Below are 9,649 nucleotides of genomic sequence, written 5' to 3' on the forward strand. Positions count from 1 at the left end.
AGCAATCCCAAAGATGAAGTAACAAAACTTGTATATACAACTAGGAAAACAGCTGGGATGTGCCACTCCTGCTCCCATGGAGGTTTCCATTTTTAATTACATATTTGTTATTTTTGGGGAAAATATTTTCTTGGCATGGGTGGATTCAGTTGCTAATGCCAGTGAGCCCATTTCAGATGATCTGTTTGGGTACTTCAGGATATACTTTGAACACTCACAGCTGTGCTGATAACAGACAAATTTGAGATGGGAGAAATTATTTAGAGCAAATTTCACGTGAAATCTGGCAACTTTTGGTGGTTTTTTTTTTTTTTTTTTTTTTTTTTTTTAAGAAGTAGAAAGATAGAATAAACAAGACCAAGGGTTTGATCACTCTTTTTTCAGTTGTGGCATGTCACCTGTCCTTTTAGTCATTCTAATTACTTGCTGCATCAGGCTGAAGTAGCTCAGAATCACTGCAACATGTGAAAAGTTAGGACTGGTTCTTGTTGAACTGCTGCCTATTGCCATGGCATATGACTGTGAGGTGGGGCCCACAATCACAGTTGTAAATCAAAGAACAAGTCATAGGTTAGGTTCTGTTTTCCTTAGATATTGTCTCTAAGTTTGTTTTCTGTATGCTGGTCTCGAGTGACGTTTAGTGAGCTTTCCAATTAGGTGGAAAGTCATGAGTACCTCTTTCCTAGCCTGAAGGTAAGAAAGTGCTAACTCTTAGTCTAGCTCATAATCAATGGATGAAATTCTGGGAGCATCCTGGTGATAGAATTTCTGTCACTTGAAAATTTCATCTCACATTTTTCCAGGGTTACTTCTTCCTGTAGAGAGGAATCAGATAATTTATATGTTTGACTTACTAGCAGGCCACCAAATCTGACTTGGTTTGAGTTTTGAGCAGCTCAAGAATTTCTGTTTGGACTGATACTTGTGTATGCCAGATGTCTCCCAAGTTCTTAGATAAAATACACAAAAAGGGCACACTTGAGTGCTTCATCAGAAAAGAAGTTCACATGTGAAGGCTGGAGTAGTCGCTGAAAACTGTAATTAAAGAGCCAAGTTTGTAACAAGTGTTCACACTCATCTTCAGATCAGACTTGATTTTTGGGCCTCTATGTACTATCTTTGATCTTGGTAATGAAGGAAACTGGGTTTACTGTCCAGCTTTGAATTCAGAGTAGCTGTTAAATCAGGTGTGCAAAAAGCAGAAGCACACAGAGATGCAGTTGAGGCTACAGGGCTTGAAATCCCCAGGGATTTTGAAAACATCTTAATTCTTGAAAGCAATCAGAACTAAGTAGGAGAAAAGCATTTTAAACACTTCTGAAAATCCCACCCTGGTTTATTTGGCAGGTGAAAAAAGGATCCAGAAGAGATACTACTTATAAGGATCATTCAGTGACAAAGTATGTGTTCGCAGAGAAGGCTCATGCTTAAATCTTTCAGCAGTTAATTATCATCTTTACAGACCATAATACTAGAATACTTCACTTATCAATGCATCAGGGCTTGGATGAACTTTGAGACGCATGAAAACAAGACACTCCTTAGGCCTCTGGTAGCTCTGTGCTCTGGTAACTGATCAACCAATTACATAATTGGTCAGGTCTCTGCCTTGCAGGAGCAGATACAACTCCATTGACTTCTCTGGAGGTGACACTTACCTGAGAACTGACCCGAAACTCTTGCCACGAAGCAGATAATGGTTTCATATTTTGCTGTTTAGTGTTGTTGTAAAAATAGATTCATTTCCTGGAGCAGTTAGAACAAGAAAATAGGGAAAAGCAATTTCCCACAGAGACTCATCCACGCTGGAATTCACTGAGGACCCCGGATGTGAACATGTGCTGATAGAAAACATAAAACAGCAACTTTGTTTAGGGAAGCCTCTGACCTGTCAAAAATGCAGAGCATTTCTTACCAGACTTTTCCTTGGCAATTAGTGGGTAGAATTACTCATAGAAATTGTTTTGTTTGCTCGCAAGGGGAGAAGTAAGACATAAATTCAAGATAGCCCCTCTGACCACAAGAAAGACTCCGTTCACAGAGGGCCTGTGGGTGAAGTGCTGTGTGGCCTCAGCTCCCTTTGGGGATGAACTCAAACTTTTAGACCTCAGTGAAGTATGAAGGACCCCTCCAGACTTGCTGGATATCCCTAGCTGGATTTTTTCAGCAGTCTGAGGGATTTGGGCATCCATTTTTAATTCATTTTTTCGTAACTTTCAAGAAACCCTTGTTGGCTTCAGAACATCTCTGTTCTGAAGAGAGACTAGTTTTGACCCAATGATGTTATTGTGACTTCTGCCTTCCATGTCTAGCCAGCAGCACCCAAACCTTGGATTTCAGACTTTTCAGATGGGGAGCCCCCTTCACTGCAGCTGTGCTTCACCTTTGCTTAGCACTTTGGCCTTTACATGCATTTTCTGTATAAAGGTGGTGCTGGTTTAACCTGAAGACCAGGGAAGTTTCAAAAGGCCAGATTTCACCTCTGGGCCCTGCTCAACTGCTGGTGGAGTCTGTGTGGGGCCAGAGGAGGAGGGAGAGAGGGAAAAGAGATGCTCCAGCACTTCCAGTGTGGGTGAGGCCTGAGGGCTCACCCCTCAGACATTTCTTGGCCCAAACTCCCCCACTGCAAAGCATTCTGCTCAGAAGTCTCCTTGGAGCCAGGAAGCTCCTCAGAAACCTGCCCAAGATCTGAATTCCCCTTGACTGCAGGGGGTTTCCACAGCTAAAGTGACAGAAACATTTATCCCACATAGAGTGGTTTCTCCAACAGGCCACGTAGGAGTCAGGTTGATGCTCAGCTGCTGTACTTCACTGATTGCCCCAAATACTGCTTTTAAATCAAAGTTTAGCTGCTCTGGGACATGTTTCTTGTAGAAGTGCTTCAGAAGAGCTGGCCTAGCTTGTACCCATTTGTTGTGATGAGCCTCTGGTCCATCCAGAGTGGTTGGGCCATGCCTGCTTAGCTAAAGGGTTTTGGGACCTTGCAGCTGGGGTTGAGGAGTGCAAATGTTTCCCATTAGCTCCCTGCATACCCTAAGTTGTGATTCATCAAGGGAGACAGTGCAGAGCTGAACTTGAGGCACGAGAGATGTTTCTTTGAAATTACTTGTGCTTAAAGTTAGGCATGATCTGAGTTGGCTTGCTGAGCTGAGGCCTGAAGGCACAGTGAGCCCACTGTGCTAACACAGTGCAGTTTAGTCTTTTCCTCTTAAGCATTGTCCAGAGTGATGTGAGTTTCACAAGGGTCTGAAACCTTTCAATAAACCATTCCATAGTAATGAGGGAGATCTTTATTCTGTGGTTTTCTGCCAGTAAACTCAGGTACACTGGAGAGCCCAGAGCTAAGCTTGCTCCCTCTGGGCCTTCCCCTTCCTTAGTTTCTTCAGAATGTTTCTTTTCAAAGGCAAGTGGGAAAAAAAAAATCCTAAAATGGGACCTAAAAAAGGTGGGGAATTAAGCAGATCATATAATCTTGATTCCTTTATCTCAATTAAGGAGAAGTTTGCCAATAGTGATCTGGTATTTCCTAAAACAAGCATATATGAAGAACACTTTGAGGAACTTCAAAAGAATTTTCAGGCTAGATCAGGAAAAGATAAAAACAGAAGTGGAAACTTCTAATACACTTTATATTTCAGTACTTACAGGAAGTACATTGTTGCATAGGATACTAATGAATTCTGCAGGAGGAGGTTTCCAAAAGAAAAATGAAATGGCACCTTCTCTATCTTAGAGAAAAGGTCTGAGGGCTTTTGCAGTTATGACAGATATGCAGTGGATATGTATGGTCATATCACCTGGAGAGAGTCTATCTCTGGCAAAAGGCTATTTGGAGTTTCAAGTGTGTACACTATTGAATTTCTGTGGCAACTTCCTGGTCTAGCTGTGAAAAGTGATAAAGGGAATGGTAAAAGTCTATCTTGCTTTCAGTTGCCCTGTTCTACACCCCAAAGGACAGAAATGCTGTCCTGTGTGCAGCTGGGTGCAGGAAGCTTGGCAGGAACATGCTGGAGTGGCTAAGGATGAACACATATAGTTGATGCTGATGTTCCCAACCAGGCAGTGAGGCCAGAAAAGTGAAAATAGCAGCATGGATACTCCAATACACCAGTGACACTTGTCTGGAAAAATTATTACTTGACAGAGTCTTAATTAACTCAAGTGAAGAAGTAATTCTAAAATCCCAATTTTGGAATCCCAGAGAGTTAATGCTCTCAGAAAAGATGTGATACAGGATTGCTTCACATTTGTAAAGCACACAGAAATCACAGGTTAACAGTTTTGTACTGTTTGAAGAGTTCTCTGGTGTCAACAGAGTCCTCTGTGGTGCCTTGAGAGTGGAGGGTTTGTGCCCCAGGCTCAGCTCAAGTGTTTAAGCCCAAGTATGAACATATTTTAGGCAGCAAGGCATTTCCATCAGGACTGAAGTACATGGACTTTTTTTTCTTGTCTTCAGGCAAGACATTTAAATATGGGGTTAGTTGCTCTTTGTATCTTCAGGGCCCCAGATCCTTCTTAGCCTATGGTCACTGGAAGGCTCTCTGACTGAAAATCCAGAGGCTTTTGCCCTTGTAAAAGTTTCTACTCTTGCTTGGAAGTGAGATTTGGACTCCTGAGTTACAAAGATGCTTTAGCAATTGTTTTATCTGTCTTTGGCTTCTTTATAAATCAACCTGCTTGGTCTGAACTGAATGTTTAAATAATAAACAGCTAAAAGACTCTCTGATGGCTTCTTTCTGAGTGTTTCCCTTAGGGAGCCCTTGGGATCACATGGCATCTGCCCTGACCTTAAGAACCTGCTTTCTGGAGGCTTTTTTACAATGCTAACAAACCTCACATTTTAACTAGCTGTTAAATAAGCCAGTCAGTGGTAACTATTCAGGACAGGGATTAGGAGAGTATTCTTGCTGGCATACAAGATGGCTCTGTCCATGTGCTGGCCAGGGATGAAGGGCTGGAAAACTGTGTGGTGGAAGAGACTATTAATGTGATTTTCCACAACTTTCCTTGCAGCTGCATTTTTGAGAGGAGAGAGAGAGAGATGGCTAGGCTTGCAGTAACATGTTGTGCCGTCATAAATGCTACAGCCACCATCTGTTTCCAGCCCACGACTTGAAAGAAAACTGAGCAGTAATCTCATAATTCACATGAGTGTTTTACACTTGTGAACCCTTCCCAACCTTTGTCTAATAATGAGGGGAGTGCATGGTGCTAAGTTTTGTATTTTTCCTGTACGTATTAGTGTTTATTTGTATGTCTTCTCCTGTTTTGTTGTTTTGTGGGGTTTAAAAAAAAAAATCACTGGGAGGAAAATCAGACCAGTTCCACGGTCAAAAGAAACATAATAAAGGCAAAATCCCAATTCCACTGATCCTGCTGGCAAAATTCTCCAGGAGGAGGTGCATTTAACATTCCTCAGAGTGTCTGTCTTAGTTACTTGTTGATGAAAAGGAAGAGAGACATTAGCCAGGGAAGAGGCAGGTTGCTGAACTGCCCTTTCCCTGCAGAAGCAGAGCTGCTACAAGAGCTGGACATGTGCATTTTAAACTGAACCATCAGGCAGGATGGTGATGGAAGGCTGGATTTTAATGAAAACAGATTCTTCTGCTAATCTTTGCTTGGGGCTGGCCTTGGGCAGGATTAAGGATCCCACCTGCTGTGCCAAAGACACGCTCAGGTCGGGGCTGCTGGTGGGTGGGAAGAACACAAACATCTGAGAGTGGCTCTGCTGAGCAATCCCAGTCTGTCCTGGTGCAGTGCCCTCAGGGAAGCTAAAGAGTTGAGATGATTTAGTTGATGGAAATACTGCTCCCCTCCAGCCTGCAAAGCTGAGCATCATTAAGGATTTCTTTCTGGCTGCTCTTCGAAACCAAGGGCTGCTCTGTCTCTGGGCCTCCTCTCACCTTTGGACCCAATTTGCACACCTCCTCCTACCACAGCTGAATGAGCTCCTGCTCTCCTCTGGCCTTAGGAACAATGGCTTTCATCATCTCTACCAGACTGCAGAGCAGTTCAAGGATGAAAGGGCTTCTCATTTCATATATCCCACTGCTGCTAGAGCTATAAATCATCGATGGACTGAATTTATAGCCAACTGCTACTGCAAGCAAGTGAAATTTATTTTGTGTTGTCATATGTATGGTCAAACTGTCCAAGAAGTTGCCAAACAAAGAACTGAGCTGCTGCTGAGCAACCCATTCAATCTATTCTCATTTTATTTAAAAATAATAAATAACTGTCAATCAAAGGAACTTATTTTGACATGTGCTACCTGCTGGGTGATCTGCAGTATCTCCAGGATGTGTCTGTAAGTGGAAGATAGCTGCCAGCTGTTGCCAGGTCCAGCAGATATGAGATGAAGTTCCACCAAGAAAAGGTTTGTGGGCTCAAAAGGGTTGAGGACAGATTAAGGGCCACATCCTTTTCTAACATTAAAAATTAAAAATTTAAAATTTTGCTCCCCTGAGAGTGTTTGGTCAGGTAGTCCAGGGGTCACAGTGACTTCTGCTTGAATCAGTTACAAGTGTCTGACTGTACAGAGCAGTGGCCCTTCTTCTGTCTCCCAGTTTGCAGACAGGTGGATTGCTGGTGGCTCTCTGGGGCCTGGAAATGTGGTCTGTGCCTAATTTGGTGCCTTGTGATGGCGATGAGCTAAAAATGAGAGAGTAGAAACTCTTCAAGCTGCTGGGGTCTGAATCACATATTTCTGTACGATTTACTTAGAGAGCCAACAAGCCTGGGAGGTTTTTTTTGAGTTTTACCCAGGCTCATTAATTAGCTGGGGGGTGTTGGGAGCTGTCATATTGAGCGGCCTTTCCCTGCTCACTCCTGTTGTCCTGCTGGATTCAATCCCTGCAGTCTCCCACCCCACTGTCTGTAGTTTCTGGCCACATCTGGAGTGTCTCCCTGCACACGTGCTGGTAGGAGCCTCCTCCCTGCTGGCACATACGTCACGGCTTTTGGGGTCTATGGAGTCACAGTCATCCTTCCCAACATTTGTTTTTCCATGAGGGGGAAAGAGAGAAGGGCTACGGGAAGGGCAGTGGCAGGGAAGGCCTCTGACACGAAATTCCCAGGAACAGGATTTGCACATTTTATGACCGTTCAGATGGAAATGCAATGGAGCTGAATTATTCCTCCTTAATCCTGCTTTCTCACTTTCCTCCCAGCAGCCTCTTCCCCTGCAGTTTAGGTAATACAGAAGCTTATAAACAAATCCCACCGCGTGAAAAATAGCAAAAGGCGGGGGGGAAAGGGACCTGGGTTAGGGCTGTGATGGATAGACAGGTGGAAGGCAGGCACCAGAAGGGAGGATGAATGGTAAAAGCCTTTGATGGAAACACTAAAGAGCTATTGAAAATCCAAGGGGTGGGGGGAGGGAGGAGAAAGAATAGCAGGAGGAGGGAAAGCAAGGGAGTCGTGCCCCCGTCCCCCCGCCCTCTTTCTCAGGATGTTGAAAGTATTTGTCCTTCGTTACAAAATGATTGAACTGCCGCCAGGCCAGGCCACCCTTCCAGCCATTGCACTGGGAAACTGGCACTTCTGAAAGCCTCGTCGCCTCTCAAATTTTATAGCTTTCCCTTTTTGTGGGAGTTTTTGTGTTGTGCTGTTTGCAGGATTGTTTTCAGATTTGCCGCGTATCAAAGAGAACTATGTTTTGTTTTTGTTGCTCTGACAAACACAGAATCCAGGTAATGAAAAGAAATATTAAAAAAATAAAGGCACATTTTTATCAGAAAATACAGCTGTCTGCCTTTTATTGAGTCAGAATTTCATGCATTTGGTATTCATGGTGTGAATTTGATTTAGTTCTAGTGCTTTTTGAAGGAGAAATTTCATCCTACAAATAGAGCTTCTGCTTTACTAATGTCTCTGTGTGCACAAAAGTGGTGCCTGTTCTTCAGAGTCAGAGTAGTGAGGATGACCCTGTTGTATCATAATTAAAATGGATTTTGCATCACGTACACGCAGACAACAGTGGGAAAAAATAATCTTTCCCCTTTTCAGAATGGTTCCTGAAGCTCTGCCATGTCTTTGACCTGCAGGATCTACAGATGGAAAGAGCTGTTGAAGATCTGAGTACGAGACTGTTCCTGCTGCCAGAGGCTGTATTTGTACCATGTATTTATATGTGTATGTATTTATATAAGCCTGATGCTCGGAAAGGACTGGAGCCGTGTGCGTTCTTAATTAGATTTGGAGGTCTGTGGATGCAGCATCCACCCAGATTCTAGCTAACCAAGGGAGGACCCAGGGCTCTGAAGTCTGCCCAGTGCCACTCACATGTCAGAGAGGTCAAGGAGCTGGTGGTGCCCTGGCCAGGGGGTGACCAGGGCTGGTGCCTACTCTGTGTGTTGGGTGAGTGCTTGTCTTGCTGTCCCATCATCTGCATCACCCTCACTGCAGCCCCAAGGGCACTTCTCTGAGCACACAGGGCAGACAGGCAGCTGTCTGTTGCCTCCAGGATTAGATCCTGGGATTAGGTCTCTGATGGGCCATGCCATGTAATTAAAATAGTCCTGGAGGAGCAGAGAGGCAATGTGCCATCCATACGCAGCTGAATACCAGGGGGCTGTGCTTGCTCACAGATCCACTGCAGCTGAAAGTAAATCTCTCCACTAACATAATTTACACCAGCAGTTTCCACCTAAACATCTCCAGTGCCTGGTTATATTCATGAGTTTGCAGTGCCCTGAGAGGCAACACTGCCTTTGCCCCCAGTTCCAAAAGAGCAGCAAGGGTAAGTAGTTGGCTCAAGGTTAGGTGGGAGTCACTGGGGATGGTGCTCCACACTCCTGCCTTCAAAGGAATTTGCTGTGATGACCAAAGCAAACAGCCCCTGCTGTTACCACGCTGGACTGTGGCGTGTCACTCGCACTTTGTATCTGAGATGCTGAGTCTGGGTAGGTATCACTGTCCTTGTGAAACCAACTTTTACTTCTGGAGCGTGGGTGAATGCTTGTCGTCGTGCCAGGATGACACAAAGTCTAGAAATTATGATGGCAATTCAGGTCATGGGATAAAGGGGGAAAAATGCTGTCTCAGAAGTGTCCCCGTCTGGTGTCACTGCTGGTGATTATTTAAGATGCAGGACATGACTGTGGCAAAGATCAGGTTGTAGCTGATATGAATCATGCCTTGAAATAACACTTTCCTTCTTACATTGTGAAAATTACAGCAGTATGGGAAGTGAGGGAAAATGGGATTTCCCTGGAGGTTAAAGATTTTCCTTTAATCAGCTTTCATAATGTTAATTAAACTTTTGGAACAATGGCTGAGTCCTGGGATCCGCCCGCTCTTGCATAACTATCTCACAATGCTGATTTCACTTTCATGTTTATTTGCCAGCACGATTCCAAGTGAGAGCTGAGCAAGATTTCCACACCAAGGAGCTCCTTGGGGGTTTGGGAGAACTCACCTCCCTCTGTTACCTCTCCTGGGGAGAGAAGGCTCCAGCTCTCCCCTCCCAAGGAGGAGCAGCCTAGAGGGATCAAAGCACTTTGTCTGTCATCATCACCCCATCTGCAAATGGGGCTAATAAAAACTTACTGGTATTTTGAGGCTGGTGCATATAAATATATACCCACCCATATGGAAAAAAGGGCGTGTTTATAGAGATCAGTACATGGATACATCTATTCCGGGTAGG

At 44.2% G+C, this 9,649-nt stretch overlaps 1 protein-coding gene across 8 annotated transcripts in view; it reads left to right on the top strand.

Annotated features, from left to right (window-relative positions):
- Window positions 1-9,273, top strand: part of PDGFA (platelet derived growth factor subunit A) — a 36,610-nt gene extending 27,337 nt beyond the window's left edge. For 2 of the 8 annotated variants that reach the window (XR_012582957.1, XM_074553199.1), the window contains one exon: window positions 8,008-9,273. The gene's annotated coding sequence lies outside the window, so the exon portion shown is untranslated. Of the gene's footprint in view, window positions 1-1,347; window positions 5,369-8,007 lie in introns of those variants that run through there. The other 6 variants (XR_012582958.1, XM_074553200.1, XR_012582956.1 and 3 more) reach the window with 3 other exon arrangements.
- Window positions 9,274-9,649: the final 376 nt, after the last annotated feature.

The sequence above is a fragment of the Zonotrichia albicollis genome, chromosome 16, assembly GCF_047830755.1.
Source record: "Zonotrichia albicollis isolate bZonAlb1 chromosome 16, bZonAlb1.hap1, whole genome shotgun sequence".
Classification (NCBI taxonomy): domain Eukaryota; kingdom Metazoa; phylum Chordata; class Aves; order Passeriformes; family Passerellidae; genus Zonotrichia; species Zonotrichia albicollis.